The 10,965-nt window shown below is 39.9% G+C and overlaps 1 pseudogene; it reads left to right on the forward strand.

The window, feature by feature from the left end:
• The window catches only part of LOC127483855 (importin subunit alpha-6-like), a 31,324-nt pseudogene extending 21,467 nt beyond the window's left edge, over window positions 1-9,857 (forward strand).
• Window positions 9,858-10,965: the final 1,108 nt, after the last annotated feature.

A 10,965-nucleotide genomic window follows, 5' to 3' on the forward strand; every position in this document is an offset into this window, starting at 1 on the left:
TGTATTGATACTAGTTATTACTAAGTGTTTTTTCTGAAGCATTAGATCTGATAAGTATAGCTTAGCTATTCTGCAAAACCCCAGGATATAATGATGTCATATCAGAGACACAATGTCAATGAGAAAAAAAAAATCCATGTATTTAAGAGTGATTCATTTTCTTTTTTTTCTTTTTTTTTTTTTTTTTTTTTTGACAGGCAGAGTGGACAGTGAGAGAGAGAGACAGAGAGAGAAAGGTCTTCCTTTGCTGTTGGTTCACCCTCCAATGGCCGCCGCTGCAGCCGGCGCACCGCGCTGATCCGATGGCAGGAGCCAGGAGCCAGGTGCTTTTCCTGGTCTCCCATGGGGTGCAGGGCCCAAGCACCTGGGCCATCCTCCACTGCACTCCCTGGCCATAGCAGAGAGCTGGCCTGGAAGAGGGGCAACCGGGACAGAATCCGGCGCCCCAACCGGGACTAGAACCCGGTGTGCCGGCGCCGCAAGGTGGAGGATTAGCCTATTGAGCCACGGCGCCGGCCCTAAGAGTGATTCAATATGAATGTATTCTAAAAGTAAAAGTTATACATTTATCACTGCTTGATAATAATAATGTAATTCTATTTTACTTTTTTTCTGGAAGGTCTACACTGGTTTTTGTAATGACTGTACTATATACATCTCGACAACAGTGTCCAAGGTTTTCTTTATTCAACATAATTTATAGTATTTGTTGCATTTCATCAATTTGATTATATACATTCTATAGGTGTGATGTAATCAATCCGTGGTGTGTTCAATAGATAGTGTCTGGAAAGAAACTCCAGAGGCTTCCATAGCCTTGGCAGCTCATGACAAGAGTCTCTGGTGGTTACTGACATCATAAATAAGAGTGTCAATTGTTAAATCAACAAGAGTCACTGTGCACTCACTTCCCATGTAGGATCTCTGTCCTTCATGTGTTGTACTACGTAAATTAATGGTATAACTAGTACTCAAACAGTACTTTATACTTCATGTTTCTGTGTAGGTGCAAATTGTTGAAATCTTTACTTAATATATACTAAATTGATCTTTTGTATATAAAGATAACTGCAAATGAATCTTGATGAATAGGATGGGAGAGGGAGTGGGAAATATGATGGTTGCGGGTGGGAGTGTGGTTATGGGGGGAAAAGCCACTATAATCCAAAAGTTGTACTTTGGAAATTTATATTTATTAAATAAAGGTTAAAAAAAGAATTAAAAAAAGAAAATTGTAAAAGGCAATGAAATATTTTTAGAATATGAGATGGTCTTAAAAAGTGTCTGTGAATTTTTTCACAGACCAATCTCCCTAAGATGGTCCCAAGTTCCCCAATCCTTGAATGTGAACTAATCTTAGTGACTGTCTCCCTTTTAATGAACTTACTGGGTTGCAGGGAGATGCTATGTGATTTCTGAGGCCAGGTCACTGAAGACTGTCTTTGTACAACAATACAATGGAAGAATCTCACAAGCCTGGACTCGGGGGGAAGAAGTCAAGCATGTTCTATGTGATTCCTTTTTTTTTTTTTTTTGACAGGCAGAGTGGACAGTGAGAGAGAGAGAGACAGAGAGAAAGGTCTTCCTTTTGCCATTGGTTCACCCTCCAATGGCCGCTGCGGCCGGCGCACCGCGCTGATCCGATGGCAGGAGCCAGGTACTTCTCCTGGTCTCCCATGGGGTGCAGGGCCCAAGCACCTGGGCCATCATCCCCCACTGCACTCTCGGGCCACAGCAGAGAGCTGGCCTGGAAGAGGGGCAACCGGGACAGAATCCGGCTCCCTGACCCGGACTAGAACCCGGTGTTTATAAAGAATTCAATCAGTGGCAGAGCTAGTTTACAGTATTAAAAGTCAGGACTGTGGCTGATTGAGAGGGTGTGTGGGGACCCCTGGGCACGGATAGTGTTCTGTTTCTTGATCCAGATGCTGATTACGTACTGGTATTTAGCTTGTGAAAATTTATCAACACACACATTTACTATATGTAAACTTTTGTTTATATAAATTATGCTTAAATAAAAAGTTATGCAACCCGCATGAGAGACCCAGAAGAAACTCATGGCTCCTGACTTTGGATTGGATCAGCTCAGCTCTGGCCATTGAGGGTACTTGGGGAGTGAACCAGCAGTTGGAAGACCTCTCTCTCTCTCTCTCTCTGTCTCTGTCTCTCTGTCTGTCTCTACCTCCCTCTGTAACTCTTTCAAATAAATAAAATAAATCTTTAAAAAGAAGTTTAAAAAATAATCATGGGATGTTTGGATTTATTTTAAAAATATTAGAAAGCTAACATTTTTGAGTAAGAATCACTAAATTCGCGCCGGCGCCGCGGCTCACTAGGCTAATCCTCCGCCTAGCGGCGCTGGCACACTGGGTTCTAGTCCCGGTCGGGGCGCCGGATTCTGTCCCGGTTGCCCCTCTTCCACGCCAGCTCTCTGCTGTGGCCAGGGAGTGCAGTGGAGGATGGCCCAGGTGCTTGGGCCCTGCACCCCATGGGAGACCAGGAAAAGCACCTGGCTCCTGGCTCCTGCCATCGGATCAGCGCGGTGCGCCGGCCGCAGCGCGCTGGCCGCGGCGGCCATTGGAGGGTGAACCAACGGCAAAAGGAAGACCTTTCTCTCTGTCTCTCTCTCTCACTGTCCACTCTGCCTGTCAAAAAATAAAAAAAAAAATAAATAAAAAAAAGAATCACTAAATTCTTAAAACTACCTTTGAGAGACATGTACTTTGGACATGCTAAACACATATACCTTGTTAATTAACTGCCTGATGTCATATAGCTCACAGGTGGCAAAGTCTGGACTCTGGTTCCACTTTTGAAGATGCACTCATAGGGTGGGAACCTTACTCTTCACTGTATGCTGACCCTTCCTAGCCCTTGTGTCTTTGTCTCAGGAGCGGTTGGCAGAGGGGTAATGGAGAGCCTGGACTGACTTCAAGGCCCTCATTATTTCTTGCCTGGACAATTTAATTTCCCATTCACTTCTGCCCCAGTCTCACAGATTGGCAGTGCTTTCCCCACATGAGAAGTAAGGCCATCTTTCTTCTACAAATACCTCAGCACTTCTCTTTAGCCTTCATGGAAAACTCTAAACCCAGTTTATCTAGAAATTCTTGAAGAATGAAGCCCAAGGGCTGGTGTAGTGGTACTGCATTAAAGTCATCCCATATAAGCACCAATTTGAGTCCCTGTTGATCCGCTTCTCATCCTGCTCCTTGCTAACATGCCTGGGAAATCCGCAGAAGATGGCCCAAGTACTTGAGTCATGCCAACCACATGGATGACCAGGATGGAGTTTCTGGCTCCTGCTTTTAACCTGGCCCAGCATTGGCCACTGCAGTAATTTAAGAAGAAAGCCAGCAGATGGATGATCTCTCTCTCTCTCTCTTTTTCTCTCTCTTTCTCTCTCCCCCCTCCAACTGCTCTTCAACTAAATAAGTAAATCTTTTAAAAAATAATGATATCCCAGTGGTAGGTGTTTGATCTAGTGGTTAAGCTGTCCATTAGAACACTTGCCTTTGATGATTGAGTACCTGGATTCAATGCTCAGCTCTGGCTCCCGACCCCTGCTTCCTGCAAATGAAGATACTGGGAGCCATCGGGGATGACTTACTGAAGTAGTTGGGTCCCTGCCTTCCTCATGAGAGAACTGGAATGAGTTCCCAACTCTCAGCTTTGGTTGCAGCCAAGTTTCTACCACTGCAGGCATTTGGGAATAAACTGGTTATGGGAACTTTATCTCTCTCTCAAGTAAATAAATGAAGTTATTGTTGTACATATTCATGGGTACAAGTACATATTATTTATATTTATTTTATTTATTTTTCTGAATGGCAGGGTGTGAAAGATAGGGAGAGGAAGATATTCCATCTGCTGTTTGGCCATCCAAATGCCTGTTACCTCCAGGGCTGTGTCAGGCAGAAACCAGGAGCCCAGAAATCAAACTAGGTCTTCTGCCTGGTGTAAGGGACACAAATACTTGGGTGAAAATTCACTGCCTTCTCAGACAAATCAGCAGGAAGCTGGGTCAAAAGCAAAATAGTTAGGGCTCCAACCAACACTACAAAATGGGGTGTGGGAATCCCAAGTGTCAGCTTAATCCTCTGTGTCACAATGACCACTCTAATGTTACAACTCTTTAAATACAATGTGGAATGACCAAAATGAGCCAATTACATTTGACATCTTTGGTGTTGAGAACATCTGAGATCCACCTTCCCAGGGACATTGAAATATATGGGCCTCAACTATTAACTATATTCACCACACTGTACAAAAGATCTTATAAAAAAAAAGAAAGACAAAACAAAATTTGCTCTGCCTATCAGTTTGTACCCTTGGTTATGCTTTCCTTATTCTTCCCAAACACAAGATGTGGTCACTAACATTCTATTGTGTTTCTATTAGATGTTCAATTGTTTCAGATTCCACCTATAAGAAAGAGCATGTGATATTTATCTTTTTTGTGTTTGATTGATTTCATTTAGCATACTGTTTTCCATTGTGCACTCATTTCCATTCATAGTGTCACAAACACCAGAATTTTTTCCCCTTAAGATTAAATAGTATCACCTTATATGTGTGTATGTGTGCATATATAAATATATATGTATGTGTGTATTTGTATAGACACACACATACATGATGGTATTTATTTATTTATTTTTGACAGACAGAGTGGACAGTGAGAGAGAGAGACAGAGAGAAAGATCTTCTTTTGCCGTTGGTTCACCCTCCAGTGGCCGCCTCGGCCAGCGCAGTGCAGCCGGCGCACCGCACTGATCCGCGCTGATCCGATGGCAGGAGCCAGGTGCTTCTCCTGGTCTCCCATGGGGTGCAGGGCCCAAGTACTTGGGCCATCCTCCACTGCACTCCCTGGCCACAGCAGAGAGCTGGCGTGGAAGAGGGGCAACCTGGACAGAATCCGGTGCCCCGACCAGGACTAGAACCCGGTGTGCTGATGCCGCAAGGTGGAGGATTAGCCTAGTGAGCCGCGGCGCTGGCCACATGATGGTTTTGACAGATGTGGAAACTGTGAATAATAATGCAATATATATGGGAGTGTAGACATGTTTGACATGCTGATTTTCAATATTTCGTAAAATACCCAATAGCGTGACTGCTGAATCATATGGTAATTGTATTTTTTGAGAAATGACCTATTTTTTCTATAATGTCTGCACTAATCTACATTCAGACTAACAGTGTATAAAAGTTCTTTTTTTCAGAATCTTCTTTAATATTTATCTTCCAACTTTCTAATAAAAACCTTGGTAAGAGGAGTAAGATGATATCTGATTGTAGTTTTAATTTGCATCTTTCTAAAGATAAGTGATGCTGAGCATTTTTTCACATATCTTAAACATTTGCATGTCTTCTTTTGAGAGATGGCTATTCAGGTACTTTGCTCATTTCATGGTAAGTTTGTTTTCTTTATATAAATATGTTTTATCATTTATTTATTTTCAATTTATTTGAAAGGGAGGCAGTGAGAGAAAGGGAGAGAGGGAAAGAGAGAGAGAAAGAGAGAGATCTTCCATCTACTTGTTCACTCCCCAAATACCCACAATAGCTTGGACCAAACCAAACGGAAGCCAGGAGCCAGGAATTACATTGAGGTCTCCTGTGTGGGTAGCAAAGATCTAAGTAGTTGAGTTGACTTGTAGTCTCCCAGGTACACGCTAGCATGAAGCTAAATTTGAAGTAGAGTTGGGACACAAATCCAAATACTCCAATATGTGATACAGGCACCAAATGGTATTTTAGCTGACATGACAATTGCCTGACCCTCTGTAGAATTATTTGAATTCCTTATATTTTTGGATATGAATACCTTATCGGATGCATAGCTTACATTTTTTTACATTCTGTCCCAGTTCATAGGTTATATCTTCATTTAATTGTTTCCCTTGTTGTGCAATACCCTTTATTTTGATATCCAGCAACCCCACCTCTAGGAATATACACTGAAAAAGTCTTAGTATACATACATACATACATATATATATATATATATATATATGTTGATTTGTAGAAATAGAGTATAACAAAATCAAAGGGCCTATCCAGAGATGACACAAACAATGTTTAAGAAACACTGTGAATGTGTGATGGATCACAGTGAGCAAGAGAACAGCAATGAAGGTCTGAGAAGAGAAAATTAGGCAGACGTTAGGACATGATGTGTCTTGAAATTCGGTAAAACAAAGTTTTAATTTTAATCCTAATTCAATATAAAGTTATAAAAGAGTATAGGTAAAATGTATATACAAAGCTATGGCTGTCATTTTGGGAAAAAAAAATCTTTCTGGTTGTTTTGTGAAGAATAAATTTAAGAGTACAAAAATAGAAACATTGTGACCCTGGAGGTCAGTAGAATATGACAGAAAGAACTGTTGCCCAGTCTATTTTGCCTCTAGAATAGTTGAAAAAAGATGGGTGGACCTTGTTGTCTGGGGCTGTAGAAAGTTACAACTGATAGATTAAGTGATAGAATAAGTGCAGCTGATAAGGAAAATGGAGGAATCAAAGATCTCTTGACTTGCAACTGAAACATGTGGGAGGACAGTGGTGCCATTACTAAGAGGAGGAAGATTTGGGAAAGAATTAGAATTTTTTTTTTCACACTAGTCCTTTTCCAACTGAATCACATCTTTTATCAACATAAACATATTCCATTGAATAATTCTGACTCCATTCAATCCAACTATCTATCTATTCACTGAGAACTTAGTATATATCAGGTGCTATCTTGGTAAGTAAATGCCCTATTCTCACATGAAGAATTGTAGTCTAGAGGAAGCAGGCATTTCTATTGACAATTGAGATGCCTAGACAATAGCAACTGGTACTGGAATACCAATTTTTTTCAGACATCTCTCCTTGCAAGGATACAGTTGCTCTTTATGGAAGAGATCTTTTTGTTCTCAAAGGCTATCGACCTTATCTTCAAATCTAGAAAAGTATAGTCACATTGGAATTAAGCACTTTCTAGCCAATAGAAAAGTATAAAAGTAAATTATTTGCTAGTTGCATGAGGTAGGTGAAATGTCCTTGTTCTGGAAAAGCAAAGATGTGATATGGGGGGACAGAGTTCCCTAACTTCATCCTGTTTCCCGCAAGGCATCACATTTCCCTAACTCTCAGGTCATTTACAGATATCAAAGAAAAATTACCCTCCTGATTTTGTTCTCCTTGTAGGTACCACGTTTCCATAGATCCTGACATCATTTTGTTGTCATTTCCTTGGTGAACAAGAAAGTGTATTAAATAGTGGCCTACTTTAATGCACCTCAATGAAGTGAGTCAGTTGTTCCCTCTTTGCCAGAAGGATTAGATTGATTTTTAAAAATTGTACTAAAGTTCACTTTTATTCTCATTCAGTTGAGCTGTTTGCTCTATAAAGGCTTTGAGTTATTTGTTCAAAATAAAAATCCAATTGTCAGAACAAGTTGGGAACATTGAGTCTGGGGGAAAAATGAAACATGATGTTTTCATCATTTCTCATTGATTTCTTCCCTCTGCTTAGATGATCACTTCAATGTAAGTTTCCACATTATTTTTTAAAAGACTTTTTTGAGATAGCATATTGGGATTCTATATAAAAATAACAAAAGTCTAAGTTGTGATTATGTTTAATCTTGCTGTTCCATAAGATGCATGACTTAATAACATATAAAAATTGCAGGTTTAAGGATAGTGCAATTGTTGGAAATGATATACTTTTGAAAAGTAAGGGCCAAAAATGAAGCCAACATGCTGTGTAGGAAAACAATATAGTTTTCAACTTTAGAGAAGAGCCATTTTGTATGAAGAAAAGTGGATAAGGTAAACACTCATAGAAATTATGTTCTAGGATGGCATCCAACAAACTTATTCAAGGCCCAGCCTTGTGATCCAGTGTGTTCAACTGCCTTTTACAATATCAGTATCCCATATCTGAGAGCCTGTTTGAGTCCTGGCTGCCCTCTTTTTGATCCAGTACCTTGCTGATGCACCTGGCAAAGTAGATGATGGCCCAGGTACTTGGGTACTTACTCTCACTTGGGAAAGCTGGAGGAATTCCAGACTCCTGGCTTCACCCTGACCAAGCCCTACCTGTTGCAGCCATTTGAGAAGTAAGCAACCAGATCTCTCTCTCTCTCTCCCCTCTCTCTCTCTCAGTATGTGTGTGTGTATGTCTCCCTCTTTGTCATTATTCCTTTAAAATAAATAAATAATTTTTTAAGAATAAAAACAAACCAGCCGGCGCCGCAGATCACTTGGCTAATCCTCCACCTGCGGCGCCGGCACCCCAGGTTCTAGTCCTGGTTGGGGTGCCAGATTCTGTCCCAGTTGCTCCTCTTCCAGTCCAGCTCTCTGCTGTGGCCCAGGAAGGCAGTGGAGGATGGCCCAAGTGCTTGGGCCCTGAACCTGCTTGGGAGACCAGGAAGCACCTGGCACCTGGCTCCGGATTGGTGCAGCACACTAGCCATGGCGACCAATTGGATGATGAACCAACGGAAAGGAAGACCTTTCTCTCTGTCTCTCTCTCTCTTTCACTGTCTAAATCTGCCTGTCAAAAAAGAAAAAAAAAATAATAAAAACAAAGCAACAATTCAACAAAATCTGCTTAAGATTAAAGAAAAACTTCTCTCTAAAGATTCCAAAATTTCAATTTGTTTTTTCCTAAGCTATATAAAAATTTCCTTCTCTCATTCATGCAAAAAATTGTGTTCATTGTTTTTTATTTTTTAATACCATTGTCCAAACTGGGAATTCTTATATTTAAGAAGAAAGTTAAAAGGTAATTTTTGGCTCAGGGCCTCCAAGAAGGGGCACAGTTGATCACCATCTTAGACTGTGAACCCACTTGTTGCCCTCCAAGTAGGGGCAGAGTGAAAATCCTTCATCACCTACAGCAGCCATAGCCGCCAAGATGTTAGGACACCAAGGAATAGTACATTACTGATAGCATAGTTAGTCCAGGGAAAGATAACTATAGAATGAAAAATGACAAGAATCTTGATGTGAATGAAAGGGGAGAGGGAGTGGGAAAGGGGAGGGTTGTGGGTGGGAGGGACGGTATGGGGGGAAGCCATTGTAATCCATAAATCATACTTTGGAAATTTATATTCATTAAATAAAAGTTTAAAAAAAAAGAAAAATGACAGGAATAAAGCTCTAAATCCTCAAGAAATGCAGAGAAAAAGGGAAGAAGGAACATAGTTTTGGAGGCAAAAAAAGTTGGTGGTGGGGAGAATAGTTGTTCAAAAGCAGAAATGTCTCTTTGCCTAGAAATGAGTCAGTGTTGGGAAGTTCTGTCCAAAGTCTAGATATCACTTCCACTGTACCCATTCCAGAAAAAGAAGTTATTACCACTAATACAGTTCAGATGCTGTTTCCTTATAATACTGATTAACAGGTAGCAGCAACACAGAAATTTAGAAAGTTGCTTTTCTAAAGAACCTAATCAACAAATGGACCAAGTTATACAAAAGCCAGGAGTTGTAGAGATTTGCGAAATTTCTTGAAAGAAATGAAAATTGTACTTTACAATTTGAAGTTGCACAGACATTAACTAATATAGCATCTGAAACTTTTCTTCATACCAAAGTAGTGATTGAAATGGGAGCTGTTCAAGTTTTTTATCCAACTTCTTAATTCAGAACATGAAGATGTTCAGGAACAAGCTGTTTGGACACATGGTTATACTGGTGGTGAATGCAGAGATTTTTGTTTTGAACTGTGAAATACTTCCACCTCTTTCAGAGTTATTAGAATCATACAGACTTTCAACAACCAGAAATGCTGTATGGGCCCTCTCAAATTTCTGTAGTAGCAAAAACTCTTCTCAAAACTTTAGTAAGCTTGAGTAAAATATTCAAATTAAGGGGCCTACCTCCATTAAGTTTTTTGTAATAAATTTTTTAAAGTTGGAAGGATTCTATTTTTTTTAGTATTTACTTACTAGATAATATTTGCACATATATGAAATTCAGAAGATTGAAGGTGAAAAGGGAGTTTCTCTTCTACTCTTTACCCTTCAAATTCTGCTGCACAGCAGTACCCAACTAGAGGTTTATATATCTTTCAGGTGACTCTGATCTAGTTCCCACCCCCACAAATTTTAGTAATTCTTTCATATCTTGGTAGAAACTCTGGAATGGAAAATAGTTCAGAAACTTTGGTATAAACTATCTACCATTATCACTATGTGTAACACATATGAAATAGCATTGTCCATGAAAATAACTGTGCCAAATATTTATCACAGATTTATTCATAATCACCAAAAAATTGGAAACAGTCCAAATGTACTAAAATGTATGCAAAAATAATTCAATCTTACTTTAAGTAACTTAGACCTCAATGAACTTAGTATTTTTTAAGATGCTAGAGAGAAAATAAATGGAATGTTAAAAAAGTTCATTTTTATTATATTTAACAACACATTGAGCCACTCTACTTTTTTTTATCTGTTAGGATTTTCCTCATTTCTGTTTTCTAAAACTACTAGAATTTTAAAAAATATTATTTACTATTTATTAGCTTTCATCTTATTTGAAATGCAGAGTGACACACACACACACACACATACACACAGAGGAGATGATGTGGTCAAGATTAGATGGATAATTTTAAGTTCATGAGCTGGAAGCTGCACCTTCTTCACTTTGTTTTGTCATTCATCTACTTGTCAATCAGGAGACCCCTCCCCAAGAAGTACCTCCTCTGAGACATGGGGGTGGTACCACACCACATAAACACTTCTGTTTTTCTGAGCACATAAAGGGCTAGGAAGAGCGGAAGCTAGCTCTGTCTCCTCCATGTGGACTCAGGACAAGCAGAGGAGGGTATGATATTTCCTTTTCTTTGGCCCCATTCTCCCCTAATAAAGCCCTAATGGGCCTGTGTATTTTTCTCACTTTGTAAGTAAAGTTTATCACACTCATGCTGTGTTTGGGCCTGTATTTAGAATTCTTC

The sequence above is a fragment of the Oryctolagus cuniculus genome, chromosome 12, assembly GCF_964237555.1.
Source record: "Oryctolagus cuniculus chromosome 12, mOryCun1.1, whole genome shotgun sequence".
Lineage (NCBI taxonomy): Eukaryota > Metazoa > Chordata > Mammalia > Lagomorpha > Leporidae > Oryctolagus > Oryctolagus cuniculus.